The following is a 16798-nucleotide window of genomic DNA, read 5'->3' on the forward strand; positions in this document are numbered from 1 at the left end:
CTTGTGGGATGAAGTAACGAGTTGTTTGAATTTTCCTTGGGCATCTTTTGAGTCAAAGCTGGGAATCTCCCTAAAGTTCTTTTCTTTTTCCTCTGTGCTGCCTTTCAAATGAAAGGCAGAACAATGATTTAATGTTTCTCCTGTAATGCGCTGGCCCTGTCAGTATCCTCAAGGTTTCAGCGAACTGACACAGGGGCACTGGCCAAAGCGCTCTCAGTGTCCCCTGCTTCTGGTACAGGTGGGTTTCAGGACAAGCTCTGGGCAGCTTCAGGTTGGAGATGCCGCATTGGTGTTTGTCCTTGAAGTTGGGGAAGACAGTCGTGAGCGAGGAGACCCTTCCAGGGTCCCCGTGTGGGCAGGTTCTGTGCCAGACCCTCAGTTTCCTTCCATGGGGATGGATCTAGGAGGGACGCAGATAGAACCCAGTGTGTTTGTGCTGACCCACAAACTGTAAAGGGGGGTGCAGGAGGTGCTCGCCCAGGGGTGCCCGGCCTCACCGCAGAGAGGGGGCTTCATGGCCGGCGACGCCACGGCTTGGGCCAGTGTCCAAGACCCGCCCGACCAAACTGGCCAGGTATACTTGTGCGTTGCCTCCCCCGCTGCCCTCTGCAGCCGTTGGTACAGAGAACCTGAGGCCCAGCAGCTGCCCTGAAAAGGCGGTTTCATCAGGGGAGGTTGAAATCCAATCTGAGGCTTCTCCGTGTGCTCTGGTCCTGCCCCGTTTCTCTTGCGTCCAGATGGAGTGACCATCGTTGGTTAAGATGCTGCCCAGGTGTGTGCGGCCGTCACCGTGCTGCCAGAGTAGCAGGACAGTCTAAAAGGGGTGGCCATGGTCAACTGTCTGGTGTGGGTCCGGGCAGGCTGCTCCAGGTGTGCACAGCATGGCCTTGGGAACCTGACCCGTGGCCAGGCACCGGGGGAACCCGACACGCCGCCAGCAGCCGCCCATCTCATTCTAGCAGGTGCTGGCCACGCTGGGAGCAGGAAGCTGCTTCCAGTGCTCATTCAGATGCCTGCGGCCAGCCTCCCGACGGGGGGTGTGTGGGGGGGAGCCTGGCAGCCTGGTGGAACCATAGTGCCATGGAGGGGACCCGGGCAGTATGGGGCCTTGGGGGGTCCGCTGGGGGAAAGCGTCTCAGGGCTGTAGCCTGGTCAGACACAAAATGAATTTGGGGAGATGAAAAATTGGAGTGTTGAAAGAAAAACTCAGTAGTGGGCAAAAGCCGACTCACTTTTATTTAACATTAAGGATGGAAAGCTATTTCAGCATGCCACACAACGCTTATGCCACGAGAGGAAAGGGGTAGATTCAACTTTGTAAAGACTCGGGAAGGCTCCACTGGCCAAATACTCTACAAGTCCAGTGACGTGACCCGATATTTGGCAGAAAACTAGCAGCCTGTGTGTGTTCCTGATACTTTAGTATCTTCTTGATTCCTTTCTAAAAATTGAGATTTATGTGGTTTACAGTACGATTAATCATGGTTTGTCATGCACGTATTGCAACACCTCACCCATCCCCCAAGAATTCTTGATTCTTACCGTTTCTTAATATGTTCCTAGTAGTTCCTAATATGGGCCGCACTCTTGGGTTTCAGTAATAAATGACAGATACGGCAGGAGAACAATGGTCAGATTGTCCGAGGATACAGAACCTGGACAGCTGTCTTCGGGCGAGGAGGGTGAGGAGCGAACGGTGAAGGTCACGTGGGAGATGCCGTGGTCTGGAGCACGGGTGCAGCCCCTAGTACCGTATGCTTCAGCCTCCCCCCAAAATAAGAGGAATGAGACATTGGGAAATGTGCATTTCAGGGGGTCTCAAAGGACATGAAGCACTGAGGGCACCGTCGCTGGTCGTGATGCCTGGTGCAGAGTTAACTTAGCGTTTTCAACACACTTGGTAATTTTATTGCTTCACGGGATGAAGGTACTTCAGCTTACGGAAGTTAACTAGAAAACAGACTCCTGCCATCCTGGATTTATTATGCAGGAGAGCAGACACATGATCGGGAGTTGATTTGTTCGGCCTTGCCTGAACTTGTGAATTGGGCCCAGTTTCTCGTGCTGGTCCAAGGGCTGCTGTTGAGACTCACGCTTTCCTGTTCGCCTGCACGAGTGTCTTTCATGAACGCGGCCAGTGGCTAGGAGAAACGTCTCCTTTGCAGCAGCGTCAGGTCCTTCCTAGCATTTGCAGCACCTGTCCTGGGCAGGTCCTCTCAGACTCAGCCTTTGTGTCGGGGCCTCCTTGGCGTGCAATGCAATTGTCACCCAGGCCAGTGCTTCCCCTCCCCCTCTCCCAGCGCCTCTCAGCCCTCTCGGCCAGTGTGAGCAATAATCCTAGCCCGGCACTCGGTTAGATCCCATTTGTCTTTGTTCAGGCATGACTCCAAATGGTCTGCAGAATCTTTCTTCTGATGCCAGGTGAAATAGCTAAATATTTTGTTTTAAAAGGAAGCAATCAAATCTCCTTGCTTCAGCTCCCGCTGGCTGTAAGCATAATGATGTCAGCAAAAAAAAAAAAAAAAAAAAAAAAAAAAAAAGACCTGGGCAGATGAAGGGATGCTGAATTTGAAAGCAGATTTTGCGATGGATCCAGAAGTTGACAGGAAGGTTTGTTGCCTGCGCTGAAAAATTAACAGACCAGCTTAGGTGCTGGTGTTAGCTTGCTTGAGATGGTTTTGGGTGATAGGAGAATCACAAGCTCTTCAGGTTTGTTTTTAGCCCTGTGACACACTTGGTTCTATGTGTTTTCCATAAATTAGCCCCTTAGTTCCCATGGCACCTTGGCCTGCCCCATCTCTGCTGTAAGGCACCACGGCCCGGGGAAGTATGTGATCTCCCCTGAATCTGGAAGTCTCAAAAGCGTGGACTTCACGTGGTTTGAGGATATTTATACCAGTTTTCAGCAAACTTTAGTTGTCTTCTGTATTTGATTGGTTAAGAAAGAGAAGGTGGGGGCTGGAATGATAGCACAGCGGGTAGGGCGTTTGCCTTGCATGCGGCCGACCTGGGTTCGATTCCCAGCATCCCATGGGGTCCCCTGAGCACCGCCAGGAGTAATTCCTGAGTGCATGAGCCAGGAGGAACCCCTGTGCAAAGCCAGGTGTGACCCCCCCCCAAAAAGAGAGAAGGTGTCTTTTAGCATAAAAATATATCCCCAACCCTCCCCCCACCTGGAATTTGAAATGAACTTGTTTGTGGTAATATGGAAGGAAGGGGGCATGCAGACTCAGCCACACTTGGCACTGTCCAGGGGCAGTGCCCAGCTTGTGAGGTTTGCTCTGACCAAATGTAGAGCCGGGGATCAGACGGGGTAAGCTGTGTACTAGCACTGGCCTTATCCAGCCTCCGTCTCTGCGCCTCCACAGAAGCATGGGGGAGACTATTTGTGGCTGAACTAAGGAACATGCTTTCCACACCTTCTGTTCTGGGAACAGAGCAAAAACGCCAGCTCCAGCGGCGGATGGAGGCTTGGCCACCGTCCTTAAAGCTTCTGACTTTAAGGAAAGCTGCACACGTGCTTCACAGGTTGAAGAGGAAAGTCGGCATTGCAAGCCACGGTAGCTAGTCTTTCTCTGAGTTTGTCTGAGCCGAGAATATTAATCTGATTGGCGGTCAGGGTGGGATACAAGTAAACAACTTGGCAGCTCCAGTTTTATTTCGTGTCCATTTGAATGGTGCGGGGTGTTTTCAGGGCCCTGAGTGCAGTCCCGGGCTCTTGGCCCCCTTCCTAAGGGTGGGTGGACAGGGCAGCGTTTGTTCAGTTGGATTTGACGGGCTATCTTCGAGCATTACCTCAGCTTCATTCAGGCCGGGCTGTGCTCCACGTGTGCTTCTATTCTTGCAGCGGAGAAAGCGTGTGTGGAAGGCAGGATCGGTTTCTCTCCTATCCCAGTGGCCCTTGCTCACTGGGGTCTGACTCCTGATCACAGAGGCCCGGATGCTGGCATCAGAACCCCTTATCTTCAGTTCCGAGACTGAACAAACGGGGCGATCGCTGCCCTTGGTGATCAGAGAAAACGGCAGTTCAGGCCGTTGCCGCAGCTCCTCCTTCCTGGTCCCCTCACGGGGACACTAACTTTTCAGGCTTAGCTGGAATGCCCCCAACTGTCTGTTCTGGTTTCTTCCTTTCCACTACGCTGGGGTTCTTTCAGCTCAGCAGTGTGTGAAACTGACTTACAGAACATAACATTTATTATTTTCCTACACCAGGAACAGTCTGACGTGCAGATTATCTGTTTCCGGGGCCTTTGGGGGCCACACTCTGCAGCGCCAAGGATCCAACAAGGCGAGCTCCTCAAGTCCTCAGTCCCTTAACTCTTGTCACTCTCTCTGGGTGGTGGTGGTGGGAGGTTTGGCTCACAGTACTCAGGTTATTTCTGGCTGTGCTTGGGAGTGACCATTGATGCTGGGGGACCATATGGGGTGCCATGGATCCAGCCAGTGCCTGACCCCCTCTGCTCTTTCTATTGCTGGAGAAGTAAGTTAGGAGGGATTATTTTCCTGAGCGGATTGTTCCCTGCCAGTGTTTTTTCACCTAGAGATGTAGGGCAGGTAACCTTGGGCTTCTCAATGGCCCGGGTGGTCTGTGGACCCAGGCGGGAAGTAGGGATGAATGGCTTTGGAGGTGCCGAGTGAGCATCCCGATGGATGTGCCCCCGGGAATCGGATGGGCCAGGAATCCCACAGACAGAGATGCCATGTTCGGCTCTGCCACCTGCAGGGGAAGCCTGGGTCTGGAGGGTTCGAATCCCCTTCCCCTTTATCCCCCCGCCCACCGTCGGGAGGGTGGTCTGGGCAGCAGGACAGTGCCTGGAGCTGCAGACTGGGAGTTCCTCACCTGCCCAGACTCCATGGGGGTGGCAGAGGAGGCATTCTGAGGGGTGACGGGAGGAGCATCCAAGAGGACCCAAATTGGGCACAGAGGAAGTGCAGGAGGGATACTCAGGCAAAACAAGGAGGCAGATAAGGGCCAGGAAACCACTGCGGAGGGCATGTGGAGTGGAGAATTCACTGGTGGCTGCATGCAGGGGGTGGAGGAAGAGGATGCAGGTCCTTATGTCTCGGGCAGGGCTTTTAGGAGTTGGTTAAAACATCAGAGAAGGGGGCTGGGGCGATAGCACGGCGGGTAGGGTCTTGCACGCGGCTGACCCAGGTTCGATTCCCAGCATCCCATAGGGTCCCCTGAGCACCGCCAGGAGTAATTCCTCAGTGCATGAGCCAGGAGTAACCCCTGTGCGTCTCCGGGTGGGACCCAAAAGGCAAAACAAACCAAAAAAAGGTCAGAGAAGGTGGTGGGAGAGCCAGAGAGATGGTCCAGGGGTAGAGCACTTGCTGACGCTGGTTCAGTTCCCGGCACCACACTTGGTCTCCTGAGTCCTGCCAGGGGTGACCCCTGCGCCTCCCAGTGAGGAAGATGACATGGGGGCAGGGGATATATAGCCCAGGGGAGAGAGAGGGTGGGGGACGGAGACAAGAGGCATTTTGAGCAGGTGGTTGGCAGAACTCCCAGGAAATGCCCAGGTGCTGGGTCGCCAGGAACATTGTGAATAGCCGCTGTGCAGTGACTGGCTGAAGGCCTGGCATGTGCCTAGTGATGGCCGAGACTCGAATCCAGGCCTCGGGCTTCCGCTCGGGAGGTGTACCCCTGGGGTGCTCCCGGCTAATGGGGAGCACACAGAGGCTGCCTTTGCGCATGCGCCCCTGCTCTGAAACCAGCAATGACCACCTGCTGATGTATTTATTAGGGCCTGGCTCCGTGGTGATAGCTGCACAAATCTTGGGTTTGTGGCGGTCATAATTCTGGGTTGCCGCAGGGAGAGCGACTTATAAAGTGCGGCGGCCCCTCGTAGAGGCGGCTGGCGTGGGCTTGAGGAAAATGTCTCCTTAGGACCTTTGATTTTGTTCCTGAATTTATAACGGGGCCGCCTCGCGGTGCTGTCTGTTGCTCAGGGTACTTGAGGTGATAAGATTGTTATTAAGTTGGAGGCGAGCTGGAGACCGTCCTGCAGGGGACGGTTTATTGTTTGTAGCAGGACAGGAGGGCTAGGGACTCGGAGCTCATTTTAGGCGTCAACTGGTCTCTCGCCTGAAAATCTGACACCGGCACCACTTTTTCTCTGATTGAAACAGCAAAAAAAGCCCCCCAATACTCATGTGAGCACCGGGAAGATAACTTGAAAACCACGTCTTTTGAGGCACTGGCTCTATTTTATCTGTTCTGTGGGGAATGAAAACGGGAAAACAGTCGCGCTCACAGCTGCCTGTGTCCAGATGATGAAGGCGCAGGCATGGCGGCTCCCTGCCAGCCCCACGAGTCCTTCCCTGGGAAAAATAGCTTTCCTTTGAGGCCCAGCATCGATTTTCAGTTGAAAAGGTTGGAAAGGCACAGGGCTGGGAATATTTAGGAGCTTTGGTCCCAGAGAAATTCGTCGAGAGGTGAAGCGAAAGCGTTCTTAAACCCCATTCGATGCAAACGACTTCTGCGTGGTTGGTTCGTCAGAAGTATCTTGAGGCCCCTGTGGGCTGATGCTGGCAGCGGCCCCTGCCTCCGTCCTCCAGGGGTGGGGGTGTCCTCAGCACCCATTTTTTTTTTTGCATCAGAACTAGTGTTCTCTTTTATTTTGTTTTTAATTTTTATTAGTGAAACACCATGAGGTCCAGTTGTAGACTTACACATTTTGGTGCTTGGGTTTCAGTTATACAGTGATCAAGTATCCATCCCTCCACCAGTGCCCATTTCCCACCACCACGGATCCCAGTATCCCTCCCACCCCCCATGTCCCCCTCCCACCCTGCCTCTGTGGCAGGGCATTCCCATTTGTTCTCTCTCTCCTTTTGGGCTCAGCACCCATTTGCAGAAGAGTCGCAGAACGAGTCTGAAATCTGAGTTTCAGGACATCGGTGGGCCTTGCGCACGGCCAGCGTGGATTCTATTGTTGGTACCCCAAATGGTACCCCTGAGCCCTGCCAGGAGAGTTCCTGAGCACAGGTATAGGCCCCCCAAACAGATAAGTCAACGAGAACACAGGCGTCCGGATTCCCCTGCCCCTCGAGTGAGTCGGCTCCGCCTTGCCATGACATGGCCCAAAGCAGCCCCGACAAGGCCGTCCCTGCCCTCTCTTGGGGTGTCATGCTTCTCGCTCCTCCGGGGCTCTGACTCAGGGGCCAGGAGTCAGCAACTCCATTTATGTTTCTGTCTCTTTTCAGATGGAGCCTCACTATGATTTTTGAGCTTTTAGTAGTAGTATTTCTGGGCATTCTGGTAATTGTTCTTGTTTCATTCACAGCACAGTGTAAATTGTAGAAAGCCATAGGATTGTATAGGTTACTTTTTTGGTTTTTGGTTTTCCCCCCACAGATCATAATCTAATATACATTTATACAAGTCTTCTATTTCCAGCCGCATCTCTCTCTACTCTGAGGAAGTTGTGGCATAAGAGACAAGAGAATTAAGTAGGTCCTTATGTAACGAAAGAGAACCACATTCCCATGTTCCTAGCTTGGTGAAGTCAAAGTGTATGTCACGACTGAGTAAATATTTTTTTGTAAAGGGGATCTTCTAATGAGAAAAATAGAGTTATTTGGGGGGTCGGGGGCAGGCATCCCACTTAATTGGGGTTTTGTTTTGTTTTGTTTTTGCTTTTTGGGTCCCACCCGGCAATGCACAGGGGTTACTCCTGGTTCTTTGCTCAGGAATTACTCCTGGCGGTGCTTGGGGAACCCAGCTGGGGATCGAACCCAGGTCAGCCGCCTGCAAGGCAAACGCCCTCCCCGCTGTACTATCGCTCCAGCCCAGTTGGGGTTTTAATTGGTGCTCCCTCTTGTTGTCAAGTTGATGGTGTTGGTCCTGCTCGCGCGCGGGTTTGGATGTGGCCTCTCGCTTGCCAGCCCCTGTATCTGGCTGCAGTCCTATCCCTCTCCCCCCAGCTGGCTGCTAAGGGCACCCGGGGAGCTCGGAGGAGATGCCTTCAGCCTCTGTTTCCCGCTGACAAGAGGAGAAGGCAAGTGCCAGGTAGAAAAAGGAAGCCCGCGGCTGGGCCATAGCGCAGCAGGAAGGTGCTGGCCTTGCTCATGGCTGACCGGGCTTGATCCCCAGCTTCCCTTATGCTCCTCCCAGCACTGCCAGGAGGGATGCCTGAGTGCAGAGCCAACAGTAAGACCCGACACCCCGAGTATGGCCCAAGAGAAAATGGAAGAAGGGCAAGGGGTGTGGACAGGGATTGCGGCATGGACTGGGTGGTCAGGAAGGGCCGACGGACAGGTTCAGACCCTGGGGTACGGTCCCATCCCCTGTCTCTCGAAGCGTGCCCCGTAGCATCCCCGTGGCGAGGTGCTGCCATTCGGGCAGCGTCCCACCACGTCATCGCAGACGTGTGGTGAGCTTTGGTTCACTGATGTGACCCTCTCCCCTGCCCAGGGGCTGGCTTCTGTGCCAGCGTGGGCCTGGGCTGCTGATGTTGGGGTGCGGTAATTGGGGAGCGCGGAGAGGCCGGTCGTATCCGCAGGAGCCTGGCCCCATCCTGTCTCCCGGCAGCCCTGCAGAGATAAGAGCAGGAGGAAGACTGCCCGGCCTGTCAGCTTGGGCTGGCCCTGGCGTGGCTCTGTGGGCCCAAGGGGCTGGGCGCTGAGTGTTTCTGTTCCGTCTCTGTGATGCTGTGTGTGCCTCCTCGTCTGTCTCAGGTGCTGCAGAGGAGCGTGGGTGCACGCGTCCTGCCCTGCCCGCTTGCTCTGCCCGCTGGCCAGCCCGCGTTCCTGCAGTGAGGCGGCGCTGTGCCCCAGACCTGTGCCAAGCTGTTTCAGTTTTGGGTGTGAGATGGTTTCTCTGAAGACTTGGTTTCTAGAAGAAAAACCTTTTTCCTTATTGGATAAGCATTCTTGTAGGTTCCTGCTGCTGTTTCTTGGACAAACAGCTTGTTAGAGCACTTTGCTGCTTATTGCTGATCTGGAGGAGTTTGGGGATCTGCACTCCTGCTTCCTCTGGGGGTCTGCTCTCTGGGGTCTGCTCTCCCCTGGGGTCTGCTCTCTGGGGTCTGCTCTCCTGGGGTCTGCTATCCTCTGCTGCTTCTGGGAGGAAGAACCTTTTCAGTGTCTGCTGTGCGTTTTATTTGTGTGTTTCCAGGGCCCACGTTTTTACCTCTCCACAGAGCACGTTGCCCACCACAGCCCGGTTCCTGGACCCCTTCCTTCCTCTTCTGGCTCCCTCAGGTCAGGCTTGGTATGGTTCTGTGGGGTATTGCAGGTCAACACTAGACCTCCTATGTGCCAGACGTGTGTTCCACTGTCATCTCCCTGGCCAGCCTTTGTGTTTTTTTAAAGGACACCTACTGAACACAAGTTTTGAATTTGACTATTGTTGGATTGGTCAGCCTTTTATGGTTTGTCCACTTTATGCCTCATTGGGCTAGAGAGATCACACTTGCACTTAGCTACCCCGGTTCTATCCCTGGCATTCATGTGGTTCCCAGGCTTACTGCTGAGCTCAGAACGAGGAGTAAGCCCTGAGTACTGCTGGGTGTGGTTTAAGAAACCTTTCTCTTCTCATGTTCAAAGTCTGTTTCCCTCAAAGTTCCCCACAGTCTATATTCTTATATTGTCTCATTGGTTCTTTCCTATTTCCATCATTGATTTTTGTATGCAGTTCTGAGCTCAGGATCCCACCCGTGGCCCTACACACCTCCTCCTGTTTTTCGCACGGGATTGCCACCTGTTGAATGCTCCTCTTTCCTCCGCTGCCTACCCTGGCATCCATGGGTGTCCACTCACATGTCTGTGGGTTCGGCAGGTCTTGTGACACTTCATACACAGAACAGTCTGGTGTTCACTGTATTTTTTATTTGATTTTATTTTTAACACAACTAAAGGCTTTTATTGGGAAAGGGAAACAAAAAAGTGGCCTCCAAAGTCTGCATGGCACAATCCAGGAGAAAAAGGGTCACGAGCGGGCTCAGCTGTGGAGGTCAAAGTCAGTACACTTGTGGTTGCAGGATTGTCCACCAGGAGGGTCGCACTTGCGGCAGTAAGGCCCTTCTGGGAGCAGCCTTCATCCGCCCAGGTCCGCATCTGGGCACTGCTGAAGGGCCTGTGCAGCTCAGCGTCTCTGTGTTCTCCCACTTAGACTCCCACGTCACGTCGGCAAGACCATCACCGGAAGACCGCTTCTCCTCTCGGGCCGGGGTGGGGGTCTCCAGCTCCCCCTCAGTCACTTCCTCAGCGTCAGGGGCTCCCTGGATTCAACCCCCCAAACCCTTTACCCGCATGGCCATCCATTCCCTTGCCTCCTGATCCACGCCAAGGTTGCCTGGGTCACCATCGGTCTAGGCACTGAGGGCCAGCTGGGGGCAGCTGGGCCGTGCTGCCCCCTTGCCACCCCGTTTGCACCCTCCCGGGCCCCCAGCCGTCTCAGTGCTCTGGCCACTGTCTCTTGGCAACAGCAGCTCCAGGACACCCTCCAAAGGGGTTGGGCACTCACTGGGGTCTGACCCACGTTTTCCCCTTCCTCGGACTCCGATGGGGGCTTCTGATCCGGGGACCACTCCTTGATCTTCATCCGGTCAATGTCCAGCCAGCTGTCTTGGATCCGAGCATCCCAGTGCAGGAAGCAGTTGGCATCTGCATCAGAGTGTCCCTCGTCCATCTCCTCCTGCTGCAGGTGGAAGGGTGTGGGCCGCGCACCTTCCTCATGGGGCAGCGTGGCTGCTTCCTAACCTTCCATGTCCACTGAGGCCAGGATGGCATATCTGCTGGACCCCTCCTGCTCATCGGCCTCCTCGTCACTGTCCAAAGAGTGTTTGCCTTTGAAGCGGCTCCCCGGGCCCCCGACAGGAGCCACGGGGTCTAACAGCTTCTTCTTGGGTACACTGATCTCATCATTGTCCTCATCTCCCACGCCTTGGAAGGTCACATTCCTCTTCGGCAGGACTGGATAAAGGCCTTCCCGGACTAGGGATTCAGGGGAGGCGGGGAAGAGAAGCAGAGATGCTTGTAGCAGAGGCACATCCAGGGCCTGGTGTTCACTTTAGAAGCTGGGGTTTTTTGCTTACCACTGGACAGTAGCCTAAGTGATTGACTGAACTAGGTGCCCACCATACACGAAGGTGCTCTCTGGGACGTAGAACAATAGTACAGTAGGGAGGGTGTTTGCTTTGCACATGGCCCACCTGGGTTGGATTCCCAGGTCACCTGATCACTGCCGGGAATGATTCCTGAGCACAGAGCTGGAATACCTAAGTACCACCAGTGTGGCCCCGCACCCAAAACAAAAGGCAAAAAAACTGAGAGCGTGCACAGCAATATTATGAGTTAGTCTTTAAAAAATTGTTTTTATTTAGTTGGGACGGATGGTTTGGGTCACACCCGGTGATGCTTAGGGGTTCCTCCTGGCTCTGCACTCAGGAACACTCCTGGCAGTGCTCCGGGGACCCTATGGGATGCTGGGGATCAAACTGGGTCGGCGACATGCAAGGCAAAACAACCTTCCCTATTGTACTATTGCTCTGGCCCTGTTTTTATTTTAGAGATGAGTAAATGGAGGGACAGCTCGCTCCTTCCTTCCTTTCTTCCTTCCTTCCTTCCTTCCTTCCTTCCTTCCTTCCTTCCTTCCTTCCTTCCCTCCCTCCCTCCCTCCCTCCCCCTCTCACCCAGCATTGCTCAGGGGTTACTCCTGGCTCTGCACTCAAGATTCAGTCCTGGCGGTGCTTGGGGGGCCATATGGGATGCCGGGGATTGAACCCTGGTCAGCCCAGCCTGCTGTGCTTTCGCTCCAGCCCACTGGCTTTTATTTCCAACTGCTAAGCAGTACTGTATTTCATCAGAAGGAGCTTGTGACTTCAGATTTGACACGCTCATTCACACAGGCCTGAGAGCAGCTGTCAGTGAACGATAACTTACCTAACATTCGTTTGGTTACCAACCAACATTTGCAAATTGGGAAGCACAGTTAAGGAGGTAGCTGGAATAAAGCAGGTAGAGGCCATAAGGATTTGTTGCAGTTTGGGAATTTAACCAGCCCTGTCCCCGTTGAGGGCAAAGAAAATATGGGAATTAAATCGTTGCGGGCTTGGGCTTGTGCGTGCAAGGAATGGGCCAGCGAGCATGAGGGCCCCCAGACCACAGACACAGGCCCTGCCTTTGAGGGTGTGACAATGACCTGGACTTCCACCGGGTGTCTTTGTCCCCACTCACTCCTGCAGCGTTCCGCACAGGGCCCAGCCAGCCAGCTTTGTACTCTGAATTTCCCTGCACGTGTTCACAGACCAAGAGCTTTTGTCATCTTGATTCGGAATATTATGGTGCTTCACAGAACTTACATTTATTTGCGGGCTGATTCCTGGCTCTGTGCTCAGGGCTGACTCCTGGCAGGCTCCGGGGACCTTAGAGGATACCAGGGATCGAACCCGAGTTGGTGCGTGCCAGGCAGGCACCCGACCCGGAGTACTGTTTGCTCTGGCCACAGGAGAGATTTTCTGTAGCTTAAGACATTTTTGTGTTTCACTGAATAACATTGTTGAAGCGCCTCCTTTGAGCAGAGAGTCTCGGGAAGCAGAAGAGGAGTCGGCGGGGTCGCTGCCTTTCAGAGGAGTGGCAGTTTCTGCGCTTTCTTCAGCCAGGGAGGGGCTCGGAGGGAGGCATCCGGCCAGGGTGCAAGAGCAGGTGGAAGTGACACGCCCCAGGAGGGTGGCAGGTGTGGGAGTGGCTGGGAGGGTGGCAGGTGCGGAGGTGGGGCCGCTTCCTGCGGGCAGGAGCCAGGGGAGTCAGCACCTGCGCAGTGAGAGCAGATGTGGGACCGGTTGGTAGCGGATCCTAAGTGTCAGGCCAAGGTGTTTGGACTTAGTTCAGTAGACTGTGGGGAGCCACGACGGTTCTTTCTAGTAACATGAGCCGAATCATGTTGGAGGATTAGTCCGGTCGCATTGTGAGGGGTGAATGGGAAAATGAAAGCATTTTCTATTGTCGGATCATTTTATTTTTCTGTATAAATACGGCTAACGCAAGGTTCCCGTAGCTATTGAATGATAATGCAAAGACTTGTTGCTGACAAATACGTAAGGAACAGTATATATTTGTGCTCTCGTGTTCAAATACAGTTCAAAACTGGCCCAAGTGCTGGTACGTTCATGGTTCTCCAGCTGAGCAGCGGGCTCGTCCTGACTCCCTGGACGGGTTGGGCCGGGTGTCCTCTGCCGTAGCCTGCAGCCCCCGGCCATTGGCTGTGTGATGGAGGCCAACCCCTTAGCTGATGGTCTCCGGGGCACTGGGCCTCCCACAGATGACGTGGCCTGCTGTGTCTCATGGCTCTGTGGTCTCCGTGCAGGAAGCAGACCCAGGGACCTTGATGAGGCAGAACGGGGCTGAGGGCACCGTTGCGGGCTCTGCAGGCCCCTTGCCCCATGCCAGTGCTAGGCCAGACTCTGGGGTGCCCGGGATGGCGAGCAGAGCGGGCTGGTTCCTGTTCTTTCTGGTCTACAGTTACACGTGGGTGAGGCCTACCGGGGACAAGGGCTTGAGGACCGTGTAATGGGACAGGCTGAAGCTAATTCCGAGTGACATGTCCAGGGAGGGCTCTCTGGGAACTGAAATGTGAGCCCAAGTAGAGCACAGCTCGCTTGGGATGGGAGCCAGCCTGGGGGCCAGGCCGGGGCCAGAGCTTAGTCGGGCTCCGGGGGTCAGAGGAGGCTGGGGAGTTGGGCTGAGCACGGGGCGTCGGGCGCCCTTTTGGCAGTCTGAGGGGTTTCGGTTTGGGGATCCAGTAGGAAGAACGTTGCGGTGGAAGGGCTTTCCGACCAAGAAAGGCACAGCCCACAGTCTGTTTGGACACTGCCTTGTCCTGGCGCATTCTGTTCCGCCCCCGCCTGGCGACATCTCTGAGCTCCCGCTGCAGACTGGCGCTGGTGCCGGGGCAGGCGTGCCCCCTGCATGGCCCTCACCCCTTCCCTCTCCTTTCTCTTCTACCTGTTTACTGTCCTCCGACACACTTTTTCTTTTTTTGGCGGTGGGGTCTCCCAAGCAGTTCTCAGGGGGCCTAGGGCACCTCCTGGCTTGGCAGTTCAGTGCCGGGGTTCGACTTGTCATGCAGCTTGGCCTTGCAGTGCTCCAGGAGCCACGGGGGTTGGACCCACCCTGCTGAGGGCCCAAAGGTGTTGGATCCACTCTGCTGAGGGCCTCTGCCAGCCCTGCCCGTGAAGGGTTCGACCAAGAGGCGGGAGGCTTCTGTGAGGATTTCAGGCGCTGGTGTTTTGAGATTGTTTAGTGTGGAGAAGACATTTGGCAAGTGTGAGGTGGGTCGATGGATGGAAGGATGGATAGACAGATGGAAGGATTGACGGACGCATGTACCGACAGACAGTGGATGGATAGAGAGCAGCTTGGGGAGATCCGGAAGCTTCTGAGATAACAGCTGAAAAGGCTTCCTGTGGAGGTGAGAGGCCATTCTGAATGAGATCAAGGTCATGTGAGGTGGATGGAGTCGAGGTAGTTTGGAGAAAAAGTCAGCAGGGTCGTTCATAAAGGACAAAAAATAGCTTGTTTTCCCTCACAGATTCAGTGTCCTTTCTGTTAAGCCACCAGGAAGCATTGCTATTAGTAATGTCAATTAGAATTAGGTTTAGTCTTTTAAAGAAAAGTCTGTGCTGCTGTTGCCTTATTCACGTGCGGCTGCATTGTGGTGAAGGTTAATAGAACTTGGCTTTTTTTAATGGATATTTAATTTAGTATTTTAAGAACTTAAAATATTTGTGTACTTTTAAAACCAAACGGCTAGACAGTGCCCACAGCAGTGCTGGTTCTGGTCACTAGGACAGCGGTTCTCAGCTGGGGTCAGTAGCAGCGTCTGGCATTGTTGAGACATTTTGTGAAATTCTCTCTCTCTCTCTCTCTATATATATATATATATATTATATATATATAGATATAGATAGATAGATAGATAGATAGCACTGTCCTCCCGTTCATCGATTTGCTCGAGCGGGCCCAGTAACGTCTCCATTGGAGACTTTGTTGTTACTGTGTCTGGCGTATTGAATACATCACAGGTGGCTTGCCAGGCTCTACCGTGGGGGCGAGGTACTCTCGGTAGCTTGCTGGGCTCTCTGAGAGGGGCGGAGGAATCAAACTCAGGTTGGCCATGTTGGCTGCGTGCAAGGCATACACCCTACTGCTGTGCTATCGCTCCAGCCTATACTGTCCTCCTGTTGTTCATCGATTTGCTTGAGCGGGCCAGTAATATATATACACACACATATATATACACATATATGCACATACGTATTATCCATATATCCGTGGTTCAGAAACCCCACACTTGTTGATGACATGCATGTGTGCTGCCCTCATGACACTGGTAGCGCATGGAGACGCACAGATGGAAACACACGGTCATCTTTTTCGTTTGTTTTTTTGTTTTGGGGGCCCCACCCTGAAACCATTCTTAAGCAGTGAATAATTTAAGGCACTTGGGGCTTCTGGGGGGCTTGGTGCTTGGGGGTCCCCACCAGTGCTGGGGAGGGAGCCATCCCCTGCAGTCAGCAGCTCCTTCACTGGCGAGGGCACCCCTGAACTGTGCAGGCTGTGGGGGGGCCGTGCTCTGACTGACCCTCAGGCCCGCACAGGCTGCGGATGAGCTGACCTGCAGGAGAATTCCCTGGTAATGGCCAGGAGCCTGCTTTTCATACTGTTGCCTTGTGACCTTTGGAAAACCCTCGGGGTCATCTCCTTGTGGCCACTCTCTTCTGAGGATGGGTCATAGTGGCTGGTGCTCTCTGAAAGCAGCATGAGGAATTGGTAGATTGGGCGGTACCAGCCAGTGAACAGTGGGATCCGGGTGTCACTTCAAGTGATAATGACAAAGTAGTGCTCCTAGAGGTATTTGCATCAGTGCTAGGAATGCATGGAGTCTATGTTTTATTTGAAGTGACTTATGTATGAAAGTTGCAGAAAGATATTTTTGGTGTGTTCTTTTTTTCTTTTTCCTTTTTTTTTTCAGACTTACAAACTTTTGTGATTACGTTTCGTCATACAATGCTTGAGTACCCATCCCTTCTCCAGTGCCCATTCTCTACCACCAGTGTTCCCAGTATCCCTCCCACCCCCCCAATACCTCCCCCGCCTCTGTGGGAGGCACATTCCCTTTTACTCTCCCTCCTTTTGAGTGTTATGGTTTGCAGTGCAGTTGCTAAGTGGCAATATGTTCAGTCCATAGTCTACTTTCAGCACACATCTCTTATCCCAAGCGAGCCATCCAACCAGCATTTACTTGGTGATCCCTTCTCTATCCCAGCTGCCTTTCCCCCAGCATGTGAGGCCGGCTTCCAAGCCGTGGAGCAATCCTCCTGGCCCTTAATCTCTACTGTCTTTGGGTGTTAGTCTCTCATTCTGTTACTTTATATTCCACAAATGAGTGCAGTCATTCTGTGTCTGTCCCTCTCTCTCTGACTCATTTCACTTAGCACGATACTGTTCATGACCATCCACTTATATGCAAATTTCATGATTTCATCTTTTCTGACAGCTGCATAGTATTCCATTGTGTAGATATACCAGATTTCTTTAACCAGTCATCTGTTCTTGGGCACTCGGGTTTTTTCCCAGATTCTGGATATTGTAAATAGTGCTGCAGTAAACATACACGTGCAAATGTCACATCTGCTGCACTTTTTTCCATCTCTGGATATATTCCCAGAAATGGTATTGCTGGGTCAAAAAAGAGCTCAATTTCTAGTTTTTTGAGAAATGTCCATATTGTTTTCCAAAAGACTGGACCAGTCGGCATTCCCACAGCAGTGAGGGAGAGTCCCTTTCTCCC

General features: G+C 53.4%; 2 protein-coding genes and 1 pseudogene across 2 annotated transcripts in view; 1 reads left to right on the plus strand and 2 right to left on the minus strand.

Moving 5' to 3' along the window:
• The window catches only part of ILDR2 (immunoglobulin like domain containing receptor 2), a 211067-nt gene that overhangs the window by 128306 nt on the left and 65963 nt on the right, over positions 1–16798 (minus strand). The window lies entirely within an intron of this gene.
• The window catches only part of POU2F1 (POU class 2 homeobox 1), a 79257-nt gene that overhangs the window by 11417 nt on the left and 51042 nt on the right, over positions 1–16798 (plus strand). The window lies entirely within an intron of this gene.
• LOC130017792 (CD2 antigen cytoplasmic tail-binding protein 2-like) lies at positions 9947–13548 on the minus strand (annotated as a pseudogene).

The sequence above is a fragment of the Sorex fumeus genome, unplaced genomic scaffold, assembly GCF_029834395.1.
Source record: "Sorex fumeus unplaced genomic scaffold, SorFum_2.1 ptg000226l, whole genome shotgun sequence".
Lineage (NCBI taxonomy): Eukaryota > Metazoa > Chordata > Mammalia > Eulipotyphla > Soricidae > Sorex > Sorex fumeus.